Below are 18,544 nucleotides of genomic sequence, written 5' to 3' on the forward strand. Positions count from 1 at the left end.
CGCCATAGGTTGTCAAATAACCCGGATTTAACCCACACAGGTAAGTCCAATGGGGTGCAGGCATGTCCTCTATGCTTACAGCTTCCCGTGGGTGTTGGTTTGATACCGTTTGGGGACAGCCAAGGAGGCATCTGCAGGCAACAAAGGTAGGTGTGTGCTTGTGTGTGTGTTTCCTATGCAGATCCTAAGCCCAGTGTCACATGTAAGTAGGAGGAGTAAGAAGGGTTCCTGGCAAATCCGGGTTATGGATTGCATTTAAAAAGGCCCCGTGGGAGTGCAATGGGCCCCTGTCTTGCTGCTTAGCAATAATGGTATGGGTTTAGGTTCTGCTGTGTGTACTGGTGGTTGACTGCCCCCCAGCCCAGAGTGTGCATGGAAAATTGTCTGGCAGCCTCCCTGACAGCAAGCAGTGATAGTGCCCATGAAGGGGACCTTGTTGGGCCCGCCCCTTTCACGGTTATCGCTTCTCGGCCTTTTGGCTAAGATCAAGTGTAGTATCTGTTCTTATCAGTTTAATATCTGATACGTCCCCTATCTGGGGACCATATATTAAATGGATTTTTGAGAACGGGGGCCGATTTCGAAGCTTGCTTCCGTCGCCCTATGCATTGACCCGATATGGCAGTATCTTCGGGTACAGTGCACCACCCCCTTACAGGGTTAAAAAGAAAGATTCCTACTTTCATTGCTACCTGCTTGCTGGCTAGCCAGCTAGCCAGCCCTGTGGGCCTTGCTGCTGCTGCAGCCAAAAAACAAAAGGTGGTGCTGCTGCTGCTTCTGCTGCTTCTGCTTCTGCTTGTGTCTGGCCCCTGTTGGAGCGTCCAGGCACAGGACTTCTGCTGCTGCTGACTAAATGGCCTCCTTAATTGGATCATTTGAGTAGCCAGCACACCTGTGCAGGTAGGGCATGACATGATAGGCAGCTGCCTTGATAGCGGGTGGGTGCTGAATGTTCCTAATTGACAAAATAAGATTAATGCTTATGAAGAAATATAAAATCTCATCCCTTCCCCAATATCGCGCCACTCCCCTACCCCTTAATTCCCTGGTTGAACTTGATGGACATATGTCTTTTTTCGACCGTACTAACTATGTAACTATGTAACATAACATGGGGGGGGGGGGGTCTCCTGGCTGTTCACACAGGTGTGTCATTGCTGTACATTGACCATGCATTGCTTCTGTGGTATTGCAAAGGCAAAGACAAATGCTTCCAGCCATCCATTGCACTAATGGATTGGTCATCAGCTGGCTGTCTATGTCCCGCATCAATATAGACCAAAGTACAGAGGGTTAGGCTATGCTATTGTGCACCTACCTGATGCATCAGAAGGTGCGAGGCCCTTGCTAAATTCTGTGCACAGACTTTGAGATCTATGCTTTAGACTGTATCTAAACCTGCTCCAACATGGACTGACATTCTGGCCTACTTTCAGCCGATGCGACTTGTCTGTCGCTGAACAGTCGCTTTTTATGTATTCAGCACCTATGTATAATGTTGTAAAAATGCTCTAGAAGCTAAAGTCGCAGAAATGTCACACATATTTGGCCTGCAACTTTCTGTGCGACAAATTCAGACAGGAAAAATCAGTATAAATCCTTAGAAAATTATCCCCCAGTGTCTCCATCTGCTGGCGGTATTGAATAAGCATTGCTGCACTGATGGGGTATGCATTAGACGAAAAAAAAGAAGAAAAAGAAGAATAATACGTCCAGAAAAGAGGCGAAAAGGAGAAAAACGTAAAAAAACGTGAAAAAAAAGTAAGAGGAAGAGAAGGGAAAAAAAGGTGGAAATGGGTTTAAAAGTGATTTCGGCGGAGAAATATATATATATATATATATATATATATATATATATATATATATATGCGCACACACACACATAGATATAAACGTATTCTCCGTTGAGATATTGCAGCCGCTGCTGTGTCCAGGCCCAGGAGCCTTAGCACTGTGCTGTGATGTCACTCAATACCACTGACATCACTAGGTGTAAACAACATCTCTCCTTTGCTGTGTATGTGACTATGGAGCTGTTTGGTGATGTCGTCTATTACGGCCTTCATAGAAGCAACAGGAGATTGTTGCATCCATCTTGAACCCTCAGAACTACAGTGCTATGATGTCACTCACTTCCACAGGCCTTGCAGAGTGTAAACAACAACAACCCAGCTTTGTTGTGTATGTAACCATAGGGATTTGTGATGTCACCTAGAACCTTCACAGCAGCGACAGCTTTATGAGGAGCATCAGCACTGCTCTGCCTGAGCAGAACCATCACCGCCATAGGTTGTCAAATAACCCGGATTTAACCCACACAGGTAAGTCCAATGGGGTGCAGGCATGTCCTCTATGCTTACAGCTTCCCGTGGGTGTTGGTTTGATACCGTTTGGGGACAGCCAAGGAGGCATCTGCAGGCAACAAAGGTAGGTGTGTGCTTGTGTGTGTGTTTCCTATGCAGATCCTAAGCCCAGTGTCACATGCAAGTAGGAGGAGTAAGAAGGGTTCCTGGCAAATCCGGGTTATGGATTGCATTTAAAAAGGCCCCGTGGGAGTGCAATGGGCCCCTGTCTTGCTGCTTAGCAATAATGGTATGGGTTTAGGTTCTGCTGTGTGTACTGGTGGTTGACTGCCCCCCAGCCCAGAGTGTGCATGGAAAATTGTCTGGCAGCCTCCCTGACAGCAAGCAGTGATAGTGCCCATGAAGGGGACCTTGTTGGGCCCGCCCCTTTCACGGTTATCGCTTCTCGGCCTTTTGGCTAAGATCAAGTGTAGTATCTGTTCTTATCAGTTTAATATCTGATACGTCCCCTATCTGGGGACCATATATTAAATGGATTTTTGAGAACGGGGGCCGATTTCGAAGCTTGCTTCCGTCGCCCTATGCATTGACCCGATATGGCAGTATCTTCGGGTACAGTGCACCACCCCCTTACAGGGTTAAAAAGAAAGATTCCTACTTTCATTGCTACCTGCTTGCTGGCTAGCCAGCTAGCCAGCCCTGTGGGCCTTGCTGCTGCTGCAGCCAAAAAACAAAAGGTGGTGCTGCTGCTGCTTCTGCTGCTTCTGCTTCTGCTTGTGTCTGGCCGCTGTTGGAGCGTCCAGGCACAGGACTTCTGCTGCTGCTGACTAAATGGCCTCCTTAATTGGATCATTTGAGTAGCCAGCACACCTGTGCAGGTAGGGCATGACATGATAGGCAGCTGCCTTGATAGCGGGTGGGTGCTGAATGTTCCTAATTGACAAAATAAGATTAATGCTTATGAAGAAATATAAAATCTCATCCCTTCCCCAATATCGCGCCACACCCCTACCCCTTAATTCCCTGGTTGAACTTGATGGACATATGTCTTTTTTCGACCGTACTAACTATGTAACTATGTAACATAACATGGGGGGGGGGGTCTCCTGGCTGTTCACACAGGTGTGTCATTGCTGTACATTGACCATGCATTGCTTCTGTGGTATTGCAAAGGCAAAGACAAATGCTTCCAGCCATCCATTGCACTAATGGATTGGTCATCAGCTGGCTGTCTATGTCCCGCATCAATATAGACCAAAGTACAGAGGGTTAGGCTATGCTATTGTGCACCTACCTGATGCATCAGAAGGTGCGAGGCCCTTGCTAAATTCTGTGCACAGACTTTGAGATCTATGCTTTAGACTGTATCTAAACCTGCTCCAACATGGACTGACATTCTGGCCTACTTTCAGCCGATGCGACTTGTCTGTCGCTGAACAGTCGCTTTTTATGTATTCAGCACCTATGTATAATGTTGTAAAAATGCTCTAGAAGCTAAAGTCGCAGAAATGTCACACATATTTGGCCTGCAACTTTCTGTGCGACAAATTCAGACAGGAAAAATCAGTATAAATCCTTAGAAAATTATCCCCCAGTGTCTCCATCTGCTGGCGGTATTGAATAAGCATTGCTGCACTGATGGGGTATGCATTAGACGAAAAAAAAGAAGAAAAAGAAGAATAATACGCCCAGAAAAGAGGCGAAAAGGAGAAAAACGTAAAAATACGTGAAAAAAAAGTAAGAGGAAGAGAAGGGAAAAAAAGGTGGAAATGGGTTTAAAAGTGATTTCGGCGGAGAAATATATATATATATATATATATATATATATATATATATATATATGCGCACACACACACATAGATATAAACGTATTCTCCGTTGAGATATTGCAGCCGCTGCTGTGTCCAGGCCCAGGAGCCTTAGCACTGTGCTGTGATGTCACTCAATACCACTGACATCACTAGGTGTAAACAACATCTCTCCTTTGCTGTGTATGTGACTATGGAGCTGTTTGGTGATGTCGTCTATTACGGCCTTCATAGAAGCAACAGGAGATTGTTGCATCCATCTTGAACCCTCAGAACTACAGTGCTATGATGTCACTCACTTCCACAGGCCTTGCAGAGTGTAAACAACAACAACCCAGCTTTGTTGTGTATGTAACCATAGGGATTTGTGATGTCACCTAGAACCTTCACAGCAGCGACAGCTTTATGAGGAGCATCAGCACTGCTCTGCCTGAGCAGAACCATCACCGCCATAGGTTGTCAAATAACCCGGATTTAACCCACACAGGTAAGTCCAATGGGGTGCAGGCATGTCCTCTATGCTTACAGCTTCCCGTGGGTGTTGGTTTGATACCGTTTGGGGACAGCCAAGGAGGCATCTGCAGGCAACAAAGGTAGGTGTGTGCTTGTGTGTGTGTTTCCTATGCAGATCCTAAGCCCAGTGTCACATGCAAGTAGGAGGAGTAAGAAGGGTTCCTGGCAAATCCGGGTTATGGATTGCATTTAAAAAGGCCCCGTGGGAGTGCAATGGGCCCCTGTCTTGCTGCTTAGCAATAATGGTATGGGTTTAGGTTCTGCTGTGTGTACTGGTGGTTGACTGCCCCCCAGCCCAGAGTGTGCATGGAAAATTGTCTGGCAGCCTCCCTGACAGCAAGCAGTGATAGTGCCCATGAAGGGGACCTTGTTGGGCCCGCCCCTTTCACGGTTATCGCTTCTCGGCCTTTTGGCTAAGATCAAGTGTAGTATCTGTTCTTATCAGTTTAATATCTGATACGTCCCCTATCTGGGGACCATATATTAAATGGATTTTTGAGAACGGGGGCCGATTTCGAAGCTTGCTTCCGTCGCCCTATGCATTGACCCGATATGGCAGTATCTTCGGGTACAGTGCACCACCCCCTTACAGGGTTAAAAAGAAAGATTCCTACTTTCATTGCTACCTGCTTGCTGGCTAGCCAGCTAGCCAGCCCTGTGGGCCTTGCTGCTGCTGCAGCCAAAAAACAAAAGGTGGTGCTGCTGCTGCTTCTGCTGCTTCTGCTTCTGCTTGTGTCTGGCCGCTGTTGGAGCGTCCAGGCACAGGACTTCTGCTGCTGCTGACTAAATGGCCTCCTTAATTGGATCATTTGAGTAGCCAGCACACCTGTGCAGGTAGGGCATGACATGATAGGCAGCTGCCTTGATAGCGGGTGGGTGCTGAATGTTCCTAATTGACAAAATAAGATTAATGCTTATGAAGAAATATAAAATCTCATCCCTTCCCCAATATCGCGCCACACCCCTACCCCTTAATTCCCTGGTTGAACTTGATGGACATATGTCTTTTTTCGACCGTACTAACTATGTAACTATGTAACATAACATGGGGGGGGGGGTCTCCTGGCTGTTCACACAGGTGTGTCATTGCTGTACATTGACCATGCATTGCTTCTGTGGTATTGCAAAGGCAAAGACAAATGCTTCCAGCCATCCATTGCACTAATGGATTGGTCATCAGCTGGCTGTCTATGTCCCGCATCAATATAGACCAAAGTACAGAGGGTTAGGCTATGCTATTGTGCACCTACCTGATGCATCAGAAGGTGCGAGGCCCTTGCTAAATTCTGTGCACAGACTTTGAGATCTATGCTTTAGACTGTATCTAAACCTGCTCCAACATGGACTGACATTCTGGCCTACTTTCAGCCGATGCGACTTGTCTGTCGCTGAACAGTCGCTTTTTATGTATTCAGCACCTATGTATAATGTTGTAAAAATGCTCTAGAAGCTAAAGTCGCAGAAATGTCACACATATTTGGCCTGCAACTTTCTGTGCGACAAATTCAGACAGGAAAAATCAGTATAAATCCTTAGAAAATTATCCCCCAGTGTCTCCATCTGCTGGCGGTATTGAATAAGCATTGCTGCACTGATGGGGTATGCATTAGACGAAAAAAAAGAAGAAAAAGAAGAATAATACCCCCAGAAAAGAGGCGAAAAGGAGAAAAACGTAAAAATACGTGAAAAAAAAGTAAGAGGAAGAGAAGGGAAAAAAAGGTGGAAATGGGTTTAAAAGTGATTTCGGCGGAGAAATATATATATATATATATATATATATATATATATATATATATGCGCACACACACACATAGATATAAACGTATTCTCCGTTGAGATATTGCAGCCGCTGCTGTGTCCAGGCCCAGGAGCCTTAGCACTGTGCTGTGATGTCACTCAATACCACTGACATCACTAGGTGTAAACAACATCTCTCCTTTGCTGTGTATGTGACTATGGAGCTGTTTGGTGATGTCGTCTATTACGGCCTTCATAGAAGCAACAGGAGATTGTTGCATCCATCTTGAACCCTCAGAACTACAGTGCTATGATGTCACTCACTTCCACAGGCCTTGCAGAGTGTAAACAACAACAACCCAGCTTTGTTGTGTATGTAACCATAGGGATTTGTGATGTCACCTAGAACCTTCACAGCAGCGACAGCTTTATGAGGAGCATCAGCACTGCTCTGCCTGAGCAGAACCATCACCGCCATACGTTGTCAAATAACCCGGATTTAACCCACACAGGTAAGTCCAATGGGGTGCAGGCATGTCCTCTATGCTTACAGCTTCCCGTGGGTGTTGGTTTGATACCGTTTGGGGACAGCCAAGGAGGCATCTGCAGGCAACAAAGGTAGGTGTGTGCTTGTGTGTGTGTTTCCTATGCAGATCCTAAGCCCAGTGTCACATGCAAGTAGGAGGAGTAAGAAGGGTTCCTGGCAAATCCGGGTTATGGATTGCATTTAAAAAGGCCCCGTGGGAGTGCAATGGGCCCCTGTCTTGCTGCTTAGCAATAATGGTATGGGTTTAGGTTCTGCTGTGTGTACTGGTGGTTGACTGCTCCCCAGCCCAGAGTGTGCATGGAAAATTGTCTGGCAGCCTCCCTGACAGCAAGCAGTGATAGTGCCCATGAAGGGGACCTTGTTGGGCCCGCCCCTTTCACGGTTATCGCTTCTCGGCCTTTTGGCTAAGATCAAGTGTAGTATCTGTTCTTATCAGTTTAATATCTGATACGTCCCCTATCTGGGGACCATATATTAAATGGATTTTTGAGAACGGGGGGCGATTTCGAAGCTTGCTTCCGTCGCCCTATGCATTGACCCGATATGGCAGTATCTTCGGGTACAGTGCACCACCCCCTTACAGGGTTAAAAAGAAAGATTCCTACTTTCATTGCTACCTGCTTGCTGGCTAGCCAGCTAGCCAGCCCTGTGGGCCTTGCTGCTGCTGCAGCCAAAAAACAAAAGGTGGTGCTGCTGCTGCTTCTGCTGCTTCTGCTTCTGCTTGTGTCTGGCCCCTGTTGGAGCGTCCAGGCACAGGACTTCTGCTGCTGCTGACTAAATGGCCTCCTTAATTGGATCATTTGAGTAGCCAGCACACCTGTGCAGGTAGGGCATGACATGATAGGCAGCTGCCTTGATAGCGGGTGGGTGCTGAATGTTCCTAATTGACAAAATAAGATTAATGCTTATGAAGAAATATAAAATCTCATCCCTTCCCCAATATCGCGCCACACCCCTACCCCTTAATTCCCTGGTTGAACTTGATGGACATATGTCTTTTTTCGACCGTACTAACTATGTAACTATGTAACATAACATGGGGGGGGGGGGGTCTCCTGGCTGTTCACACAGGTGTGTCATTGCTGTACATTGACCATGCATTGCTTCTGTGGTATTGCAAAGGCAAAGACAAATGCTTCCAGCCATCCATTGCACTAATGGATTGGTCATCAGCTGGCTGTCTATGTCCCGCATCAATATAGACCAAAGTACAGAGGGTTAGGCTATGCTATTGTGCACCTACCTGATGCATCAGAAGGTGCGAGGCCCTTGCTAAATTCTGTGCACAGACTTTGAGATCTATGCTTTAGACTGTATCTAAACCTGCTCCAACATGGACTGACATTCTGGCCTACTTTCAGCCGATGTGACTTGTCTGTCGCTGAACAGTCGCTTTTTATGTATTCAGCACCTATGTATAATGTTGTAAAAATGCTCTAGAAGCTAAAGTCGCAGAAATGTCACACATATTTGGCCTGCAACTTTCTGTGCGACAAATTCAGACAGGAAAAATCAGTATAAATCCTTAGAAAATTATCCCCCAGTGTCTCCATCTGCTGGCGGTATTGAATAAGCATTGCTGCACTGATGGGGTATGCATTAGACGAAAAAAAAGAAGAAAAAGAAGAATAATACGCCCAGAAAAGAGGCGAAAAGGAGAAAAACGTAAAAAAACGTGAAAAAAAAGTAAGAGGAAGAGAAGGGAAAAAAAGGTGGAAATGGGTTTAAAAGTGATTTCGGCGGAGAAATATATATATATATATATATATATATATATATATATATATATATATGCGCACACACACACATAGATATAAACGTATTCTCCGTTGAGATATTGCAGCCGCTGCTGTGTCCAGGCCCAGGAGCCTTAGCACTGTGCTGTGATGTCACTCAATACCACTGACATCACTAGGTGTAAACAACATCTCTCCTTTGCTGTGTATGTGACTATGGAGCTGTTTGGTGATGTCGTCTATTACGGCCTTCATAGAAGCAACAGGAGATTGTTGCATCCATCTTGAACCCTCAGAACTACAGTGCTATGATGTCACTCACTTCCACAGGCCTTGCAGAGTGTAAACAACAACAACCCAGCTTTGTTGTGTATGTAACCATAGGGATTTGTGATGTCACCTAGAACCTTCACAGCAGCGACAGCTTTATGAGGAGCATCAGCACTGCTCTGCCTGAGCAGAACCATCAACGCCATACGTTGTCAAATAACCCGGATTTAACCCACACAGGTAAGTCCAATGGGGTGCAGGCATGTCCTCTATGCTTACAGCTTCCCGTGGGTGTTGGTTTGATACCGTTTGGGGACAGCCAAGGAGGCATCTGCAGGCAACAAAGGTAGGTGTGTGCTTGTGTGTGTGTTTCCTATGCAGATCCTAAGCCCAGTGGCACATGCAAGTAGGAGGAGTAAGAAGGGTTCCTGGCAAATCCGGGTTATGGATTGCATTTAAAAAGGCCCCGTGGGAGTGCAATGGGCCCCTGTCTTGCTGCTTAGCAATAATGGTATGGGTTTAGGTTCTGCTGTGTGTACTGGTGGTTGACTGCCCCCCAGCCCAGAGTGTGCAGGGAAAATTGTCTGGCAGCCTCCCTGACAGCAAGCAGTGATAGTGCCCATGAAGGGGACCTTGTTGGGCCCGCCCCTTTCACGGTTATCGCTTCTCGGCCTTTTGGCTAAGATCAAGTGTAGTATCTGTTCTTATCAGTTTAATATCTGATACGTCCCCTATCTGGGGACCATATATTAAATGTATTTTTGAGAACGGGGGCCGATTTCGAAGCTTGCTTCCGTCACCCTATGCATTGACCCGATATGGCAGTATCTTCGGGTACAGTGCACCACCCCCTTACAGGGTTAAAAAGAAAGATTCCTACTTTCATTGCTACCTGCTTGCTGGCTAGCCAGCTAGCCAGCCCTGTGGGCCTTGCTGCTGCTGCAGCCAAAAAACAAAAGGTGGTGCTGCTGCTGCTTCTGCTGCTTCTGCTTCTGCTTGTGTCTGGCCCCTGTTGGAGCGTCCAGGCACAGGACTTCTGCTGCTGCTGACTAAATGGCCTCCTTAATTGGATCATTTGAGTAGCCAGCACACCTGTGCAGGTAGGGCATGACATGATAGGCAGCTGCCTTGATAGCGGGTGGGTGCTGAATGTTCCTAATTGACAAAATAAGATTAATGCTTATGAAGAAATATAAAATCTCATCCCTTCCCCAATATCGCGCCACACCCCTACCCCTTAATTCCCTGGTTGAACTTGATGGACATATGTCTTTTTTCGACCGTACTAACTATGTAACTATGTAACATAACATGGGGGGGGGGGGTCTCCTGGCTGTTCACACAGGTGTGTCATTGCTGTACATTGACCATGCATTGCTTCTGTGGTATTGCAAAGGCAAAGACAAATGCTTCCAGCCATCCATTGCACTAATGGATTGGTCATCAGCTGGCTGTCTATGTCCCGCATCAATATAGACCAAAGTACAGAGGGTTAGGCTATGCTATTGTGCACCTACCTGATGCATCAGAAGGTGCGAGGCCCTTGCTAAATTCTGTGCACAGACTTTGAGATCTATGCTTTAGACTGTATCTAAACCTGCTCCAACATGGACTGACATTCTGGCCTACTTTCAGCCGATGCGACTTGTCTGTCGCTGAACAGTCGCTTTTTATGTATTCAGCACCTATGTATAATGTTGTAAAAATGCTCTAGAAGCTAAAGTCGCAGAAATGTCACACATATTTGGCCTGCAACTTTCTGTGCGACAAATTCAGACAGGAAAAATCAGTATAAATCCTTAGAAAATTATCCCCCAGTGTCTCCATCTGCTGGCGGTATTGAATAAGCATTGCTGCACTGATGGGGTATGCATTAGACGAAAAAAAAGAAGAAAAAGAAGAATAATACGCCCAGAAAAGAGGCGAAAAGGAGAAAAACGTAAAAAAACGTGAAAAAAAAGTAAGAGGAAGAGAAGGGAAAAAAAGGTGGAAATGGGTTTAAAAGTGATTTCGGCGGAGAAATATATATATATATATATATATATATATATATATATATATATATATATGCGCACACACACACATAGATATAAACGTATTCTCCGTTGAGATATTGCAGCCGCTGCTGTGTCCAGGCCCAGGAGCCTTAGCACTGTGCTGTGATGTCACTCAATACCACTGACATCACTAGGTGTAAACAACATCTCTCCTTTGCTGTGTATGTGACTATGGAGCTGTTTGGTGATGTCGTCTATTACGGCCTTCATAGAAGCAACAGGAGATTGTTGCATCCATCTTGAACCCTCAGAACTACAGTGCTATGATGTCACTCACTTCCACAGGCCTTGCAGAGTGTAAACAACAGCAACCCAGCTTTGTTGTGTATGTAACCATAGGGATTTGTGATGTCACCTAGAACCTTCACAGCAGCGACAGCTTTATGAGGAGCATCAGCACTGCTCTGCCTGAGCAGAACCATCACCGCCATAGGTTGTCAAATAACCCGGATTTAACCCACACAGGTAAGTCCAATGGGGTGCAGGCATGTCCTCTATGCTTACAGCTTCCCGTGGGTGTTGGTTTGATACCGTTTGGGGACAGCCAAGGAGGCATCTGCAGGCAACAAAGGTAGGTGTGTGCTTGTGTGTGTGTTTCCTATGCAGATCCTAAGCCCAGTGTCACATGCAAGTAGGAGGAGTAAGAAGGGTTCCTGGCAAATCCGGGTTATGGATTGTATTTAAAAAGGCCCCGTGGGAGTGCAATGGGCCCCTGTCTTGCTGCTTAGCAATAATGGTATGGGTTTAGGTTCTGCTGTGTGTACTGGTGGTTGACTGCCCCCCAGCCCAGAGTGTGCATGGAAAATTGTCTGGCAGCCTCCCTGACAGCAAGCAGTGATAGTGCCCATGAAGGGGACCTTGTTGGGCCCGCCCCTTTCACGGTTATCGCTTCTCGGCCTTTTGGCTAAGATCAAGTGTAGTATCTGTTCTTATCAGTTTAATATCTGATACGTCCCCTATCTGGGGACCATATATTAAATGGATTTTTGAGAACGGGGGCCGATTTCGAAGCTTGCTTCCGTCGCCCTATGCATTGACCCGATATGGCAGTATCTTCGGGTACAGTGCACCACCCCCTTACAGGGTTAAAAAGAAAGATTCCTACTTTCATTGCTACCTGCTTGCTGGCTAGCCAGCTAGCCAGCCCTGTGGGCCTTGCTGCTGCTGCTGCAGCCAAAAAACAAAAGGTGGTGCTGCTGCTGCTTCTGCTGCTTCTGCTTCTGCTTGTGTCTGGCCCCTGTTGGAGCGTCCAGGCACAGGACTTCTGCTGCTGCTGACTAAATGGCCTCCTTAATTGGATCATTTGAGTAGCCAGCACACCTGTGCAGGTAGGGCATGACATGATAGGCAGCTGCCTTGATAGCGGGTGGGTGCTGAATGTTCCTAATTGACAAAATAAGATTAATGCTTATGAAGAAATATAAAATCTCATCCCTTCCCCAATATCGCGCCACACCCCTACCCCTTAATTCCCTGGTTGAACTTGATGGACATATGTCTTTTTTCGACCGTACTAACTATGTAACTATGTAACATAACATGGGGGGGGGGGTCTCCTGGCTGTTCACACAGGTGTGTCATTGCTGTACATTGACCATGCATTGCTTCTGTGGTATTGCAAAGGCAAAGACAAATGCTTCCAGCCATCCATTGCACTAATGGATTGGTCATCAGCTGGCTGTCTATGTCCCGCATCAATATAGACCAAAGTACAGAGGGTTAGGCTATGCTATTGTGCACCTACCTGATGCATCAGAAGGTGCGAGGCCCTTGCTAAATTCTGTGCACAGACTTTGAGATCTATGCTTTAGACTGTATCTAAACCTGCTCCAACATGGACTGACATTCTGGCCTACTTTCAGCCGATGCGACTTGTCTGTCGCTGAACAGTCGCTTTTTATGTATTCAGCACCTATGTATAATGTTGTAAAAATGCTCTAGAAGCTAAAGTCGCAGAAATGTCACACATATTTGGCCTGCAACTTTCTGTGCGACAAATTCAGACAGGAAAAATCAGTATAAATCCTTAGAAAATTATCCCCCAGTGTCTCCATCTGCTGGCGGTATTGAATAAGCATTGCTGCACTGATGGGGTATGCATTAGACGAAAAAAAAGAAGAAAAAGAAGAATAATACGCCCAGAAAAGAGGCGAAAAGGAGAAAAACGTAAAAAAACGTGAAAAAAAAGTAAGAGGAAGAGAAGGGAAAAAAAGGTGGAAATGGGTTTAAAAGTGATTTCGGCGGAGAAATATATATATATATATATATATATATATATATATATATATATATATATATATATGCGCACACACACACATAGATATAAACGTATTCTCCGTTGAGATATTGCAGCCGCTGCTGTGTCCAGGCCCAGGAGCCTTAGCACTGTGCTGTGATGTCACTCAATACCACTGACATCACTAGGTGTAAACAACATCTCTCCTTTGCTGTGTATGTGACTATGGAGCTGTTTGGTGATGTCGTCTATTACGGCCTTCATAGAAGCAACAGGAGATTGTTGCATCCATCTTGAACCCTCAGAACTACAGTGCTATGATGTCACTCACTTCCACAGGCCTTGCAGAGTGTAAACAACAACAACCCAGCTTTGTTGTGTATGTAACCATAGGGATTTGTGATGTCACCTAGAACCTTCACAGCAGCGACAGCTTTATGAGGAGCATCAGCACTGCTCTGCCTGAGCAGAACCATCACCGCCATAGGTTGTCAAATAACCCGGATTTAACCCACACAGGTAAGTCCAATGGGGTGCAGGCATGTCCTCTATGCTTACAGCTTCCCGTGGGTGTTGGTTTGATACCGTTTGGGGACAGCCAAGGAGGCATCTGCAGGCAACAAAGGTAGGTGTGTGCTTGTGTGTGTGTTTCCTATGCAGATCCTAAGCCCAGTGTCACATGCAAGTAGGAGGAGTAAGAAGGGTTCCTGGCAAATCCGGGTTATGGATTGCATTTAAAAAGGCCCCGTGGGAGTGCAATGGGCCCCTGTCTTGCTGCTTAGCAATAATGGTATGGGTTTAGGTTCTGCTGTGTGTACTGGTGGTTGACTGCCCCCCAGCCCAGAGTGTGCATGGAAAATTGTCTGGCAGCCTCCCTGACAGCAAGAAGTGATAGTGCCCATGAAGGGGACCTTGTTGGGCCCGCCCCTTTCACGGTTATCGCTTCTCGGCCTTTTGGCTAAGATCAAGTGTAGTATCTGTTCTTATCAGTTTAATATCTGATACGTCCCCTATCTGGGGACCATATATTAAATGGATTTTTGAGAACGGGGGCCGATTTCGAAGCTTGCTTCCGTCGCCCTATGCATTGACCCGATATGGCAGTATCTTCGGGTACAGTGCACCACCCCCTTACAGGGTTAAAAAGAAAGATTCCTACTTTCATTGCTACCTGCTTGCTGGCTAGCCAGCTAGCCAGCCCTGTGGGCCTTGCTGCTGCTGCAGCCAAAAAACAAAAGGTGGTGCTGCTGCTGCTTCTGCTTCTGCTTGTGTCTGGCCCCTGTTGGAGCGTCCAGGCACAGGACTTCTGCTGCTGCTGACTAAATGGCCTCCTTAATTGGATCATTTGAGTAGCCAGCACACCTGTGCAGGTAGGGCATGACATGATAGGCAGCTGCCTTGATAGCGGGTGGGTGCTGAATGTTCCTAATTGACAAAATAAGATTAATGCTTATGAAGAAATATAAAATCTCATCCCTTCCCCAATATCGCGCCACACCCCTACCCCTTAATTCCCTGGTTGAACTTGATGGACATATGTCTTTTTTCGACCGTACTAACTATGTAACTATGTAACATAACATGGGGGGGGGGGGGTCTCCTGGCTGTTCACACAGGTGTGTCATTGCTGTACATTGACCATGCATTGCTTCTGTGGTATTGCAAAGGCAAAGACAAATGCTTCCAGCCATCCATTGCACTAATGGATTGGTCATCAGCTGGCTGTCTATGTCCCGCATCAATATAGACCAAAGTACAGAGGGTTAGGCTATGCTATTGTGCACCTACCTGATGCATCAGAAGGTGCGAGGCCCTTGCTAAATTCTGTGCACAGACTTTGAGATCTATGCTTTAGACTGTATCTAAACCTGCTCCAACATGGACTGACATTCTGGCCTACTTTCAGCCGATGCGACTTGTCTGTCGCTGAACAGTCGCTTTTTATGTATTCAGCACCTATGTATAATGTTGTAAAAATGCTCTAGAAGCTAAAGTCGCAGAAATGTCACACATATTTGGCCTGCAACTTTCTGTGCGACAAATTCAGACAGGAAAAATCAGTATAAATCCTTAGAAAATTATCCCCCAGTGTCTCCATCTGCTGGCGGTATTGAATAAGCATTGCTGCACTGATGGGGTATGCATTAGACGAAAAAAAAGAAGAAAAAGAAGAATAATACGCCCAGAAAAGAGGCGAAAAGGAGAAAAACGTAAAAAAACGTGAAAAAAAGTAAGAGGAAGAGAAGGGAAAAAAAGGTGGAAATGGGTTTAAAAGTGATTTCGGCGGAGAAATATATATATATATATATATATATATATATATATATATATATATATATATGCGCACACACACACATAGATATAAACGTATTCTCCGTTGAGATATTGCAGCCGCTGCTGTGTCCAGGCCCAGGAGCCTTAGCACTGTGCTGTGATGTCACTCAATACCACTGACATCACTAGGTGTAAACAACATCTCTCCTTTGCTGTGTATGTGACTATGGAGCTGTTTGGTGATGTCGTCTATTACGGCCTTCATAGAAGCAACAGGAGATTGTTGCATCCATCTTGAACCCTCAGAACTACAGTGCTATGATGTCACTCACTTCCACAGGCCTTGCAGAGTGTAAACAACAGCAACCCAGCTTTGTTGTGTATGTAACCATAGGGATTTGTGATGTCACCTAGAACCTTCACAGCAGCGACAGCTTTATGAGGAGCATCAGCACTGCTCTGCCTGAGCAGAACCATCACCGCCATAGGTTGTCAAATAACCCGGATTTAACCCACACAGGTAAGTCCAATGGGGTGCAGGCATGTCCTCTATGCTTACAGCTTCCCGTGGGTGTTGGTTTGATACCGTTTGGGGACAGCCAAGGAGGCATCTGCAGGCAACAAAGGTAGGTGTGTGCTTGTGTGTGTGTTTCCTATGCAGATCCTAAGCCCAGTGTCACATGCAAGTAGGAGGAGTAAGAAGGGTTCCTGGCAAATCCGGGTTATGGATTGTATTTAAAAAGGCCCCGTGGGAGTGCAATGGGCCCCTGTCTTGCTGCTTAGCAATAATGGTATGGGTTTAGGTTCTGCTGTGTGTACTGGTGGTTGACTGCCCCCCAGCCCAGAGTGTGCATGGAAAATTGTCTGGCAGCCTCCCTGACAGCAAGCAGTGATAGTGCCCATGAAGGGGACCTTGTTGGGCCCGCCCCTTTCACGGTTATCGCTTCTCGGCCTTTTGGCTAAGATCAAGTGTAGTATCTGTTCTTATCAGTTTAATATCTGATACGTCCCCTATCTGGGGACCATATATTAAATGGATTTTTGAGAACGGGGGCCGATTTCGAAGCTTGCTTCCGTCGCCCTATGCATTGACCCGATATGGCAGTATCTTCGGGTACAGTGCACCACCCCCTTACAGGGTTAAAAAGAAAGATTCCTACTTTCATTGCTACCTGCTTGCTGGCTAGCCAGCTAGCCAGCCCTGTGGGCCTTGCTGCTGCTGCAGCCAAAAAACAAAAGGTGGTGCTGCTGCTGCTTCTGCTGCTTCTGCTTCTGCTTCTGCTTGTGTCTGGCCCCTGTTGGAGCGTCCAGGCACAGGACTTCTGCTGCTGCTGACTAAATGGCCTCCTTAATTGGATCATTTGAGTAGCCAGCACACCTGTGCAGGTAGGGCATGACATGATAGGCAGCTGCCTTGATAGCGGGTGGGTGCTGAATGTTCCTAATTGACAAAATAAGATTAATGCTTATGAAGAAATATAAAATCTCATCCCTTCCCCAATATCGCGCCACACCCCTACCCCTTAATTCCCTGGTTGAACTTGATGGACATATGTCTTTTTTCGACCGTACTAACTATGTAACTATGTAACATAACATGGGGGGGGGGGTCTCCTGGCTGTTCACACAGGTGTGTCATTGCTGTACATTGACCATGCATTGCTTCTGTGGTATTGCAAAGGCAAAGACAAATGCTTCCAGCCATCCATTGCACTAATGGATTGGTCATCAGCTGGCTGTCTATGTCCCGCATCAATATAGACCAAAGTACAGAGGGTTAGGCTATGCTATTGTGCACCTACCTGATGCATCAGAAGGTGCGAGGCCCTTGCTAAATTCTGTGCACAGACTTTGAGATCTATGCTTTAGACTGTATCTAAACCTGCTCCAACATGGACTGACATTCTGGCCTACTTTCAGCCGATGCGACTTGTCTGTCGCTGAACAGTCGCTTTTTATGTATTCAGCACCTATGTATAATGTTGTAAAAATGCTCTAGAAGCTAAAGTCGCAGAAATGTCACACATATTTGGCCTGCAACTTTCTGTGCGACAAATTCAGACAGGAAAAATCAGTATAAATCCTTAGAAAATTATCCCCCAGTGTCTCCATCTGCTGGCGGTATTGAATAAGCATTGCTGCACTGATGGGGTATGCATTAGACGAAAAAAAAGAAGAAAAAGAAGAATAATACGCCCAGAAAAGAGGCGAAAAGGAGAAAAACGTAAAAAAACGTGAAAAAAAAGTAAGAGGAAGAGAAGGGAAAAAAAGGTGGAAATGGGTTTAAAAGTGATTTCGGCGGAGAAATATATATATATATATATATATATATATATATATATATATATGCGCACACACACACATAGATATAAACGTATTCTCCGTTGAGATATTGCAGCCGCTGCTGTGTCCAGGCCCAGGAGCCTTAGCACTGTGCTGTGATGTCACTCAATACCACTGACATCACTAGGTGTAAACAACATCTCTCCTTTGCTGTGTATGTGACTATGGAGCTGTTTGGTGATGTCGTCTATTACGGCCTTCATAGAAGCAACAGGAGATTGTTGCATCCATCTTGAACCCTCAGAACTACAGTGCTATGATGTCACTCACTTCCACAGGCCTTGCAGAGTGTAAACAACAACAACCCAGCTTTGTTGTGTATGTAACCATAGGGATTTGTGATGTCACCTAGAACCTTCACAGCAGCGACAGCTTTATGAGGAGCATCAGCACTGCTCTGCCTGAGCAGAACCATCACCGCCATAGGTTGTCAAATAACCCGGATTTAACCCACACAGGTAAGTCCAATGGGGTGCAGGCATGTCCTCTATGCTTACAGCTTCCCGTGGGTGTTGGTTTGATACCGTTTGGGGACAGCCAAGGAGGCATCTGCAGGCAACAAAGGTAGGTGTGTGCTTGTGTGTGTGTTTCCTATGCAGATCCTAAGCCCAGTGTCACATGCAAGTAGGAGGAGTAAGAAGGGTTCCTGGCAAATCCGGGTTATGGATTGCATTTAAAAAGGCCCCGTGGGAGTGCAATGGGCCCCTGTCTTGCTGCTTA

General features: G+C 46.1%; 8 non-coding genes across 8 annotated transcripts; all 8 read left to right on the top strand.

Moving 5' to 3' along the window:
• The first annotated feature begins 459 nt into the window (after positions 1-459).
• On the top strand, positions 460-650 carry LOC130322562 (U2 spliceosomal RNA). Its single transcript, XR_008868038.1, has one exon. It is a non-coding gene; the product is annotated as a U2 spliceosomal RNA (small nuclear RNA).
• Positions 651-2,740: 2,090 nt separating this feature from the next.
• LOC130322566 (U2 spliceosomal RNA) lies at positions 2,741-2,931 on the top strand. The gene has a single exon (XR_008868042.1). It is a non-coding gene; the product is annotated as a U2 spliceosomal RNA (small nuclear RNA).
• A 2,086-nt stretch (positions 2,932-5,017) lies between these two features.
• Positions 5,018-5,208, top strand: LOC130322567 (U2 spliceosomal RNA). The gene has a single exon (XR_008868043.1). It is a non-coding gene; the product is annotated as a U2 spliceosomal RNA (small nuclear RNA).
• Positions 5,209-7,292: 2,084 nt separating this feature from the next.
• On the top strand, positions 7,293-7,483 carry LOC130322550 (U2 spliceosomal RNA). Its single transcript, XR_008868027.1, has one exon. It is a non-coding gene; the product is annotated as a U2 spliceosomal RNA (small nuclear RNA).
• Positions 7,484-9,573: 2,090 nt separating this feature from the next.
• LOC130322561 (U2 spliceosomal RNA) lies at positions 9,574-9,764 on the top strand. The gene has a single exon (XR_008868037.1). It is a non-coding gene; the product is annotated as a U2 spliceosomal RNA (small nuclear RNA).
• A 2,091-nt stretch (positions 9,765-11,855) lies between these two features.
• Positions 11,856-12,046, top strand: LOC130322568 (U2 spliceosomal RNA). Its single transcript, XR_008868044.1, has one exon. It is a non-coding gene; the product is annotated as a U2 spliceosomal RNA (small nuclear RNA).
• A 2,099-nt stretch (positions 12,047-14,145) lies between these two features.
• Positions 14,146-14,336, top strand: LOC130322551 (U2 spliceosomal RNA). Its single transcript, XR_008868028.1, has one exon. It is a non-coding gene; the product is annotated as a U2 spliceosomal RNA (small nuclear RNA).
• Positions 14,337-16,420: 2,084 nt separating this feature from the next.
• On the top strand, positions 16,421-16,611 carry LOC130322552 (U2 spliceosomal RNA). Its single transcript, XR_008868029.1, has one exon. It is a non-coding gene; the product is annotated as a U2 spliceosomal RNA (small nuclear RNA).
• Positions 16,612-18,544: the final 1,933 nt, after the last annotated feature.

Source organism: Hyla sarda, unplaced genomic scaffold (assembly GCF_029499605.1).
Source record: "Hyla sarda isolate aHylSar1 unplaced genomic scaffold, aHylSar1.hap1 scaffold_2355, whole genome shotgun sequence".
In the NCBI taxonomy this organism is placed as follows: Eukaryota; Metazoa; Chordata; class Amphibia; order Anura; family Hylidae; genus Hyla; species Hyla sarda.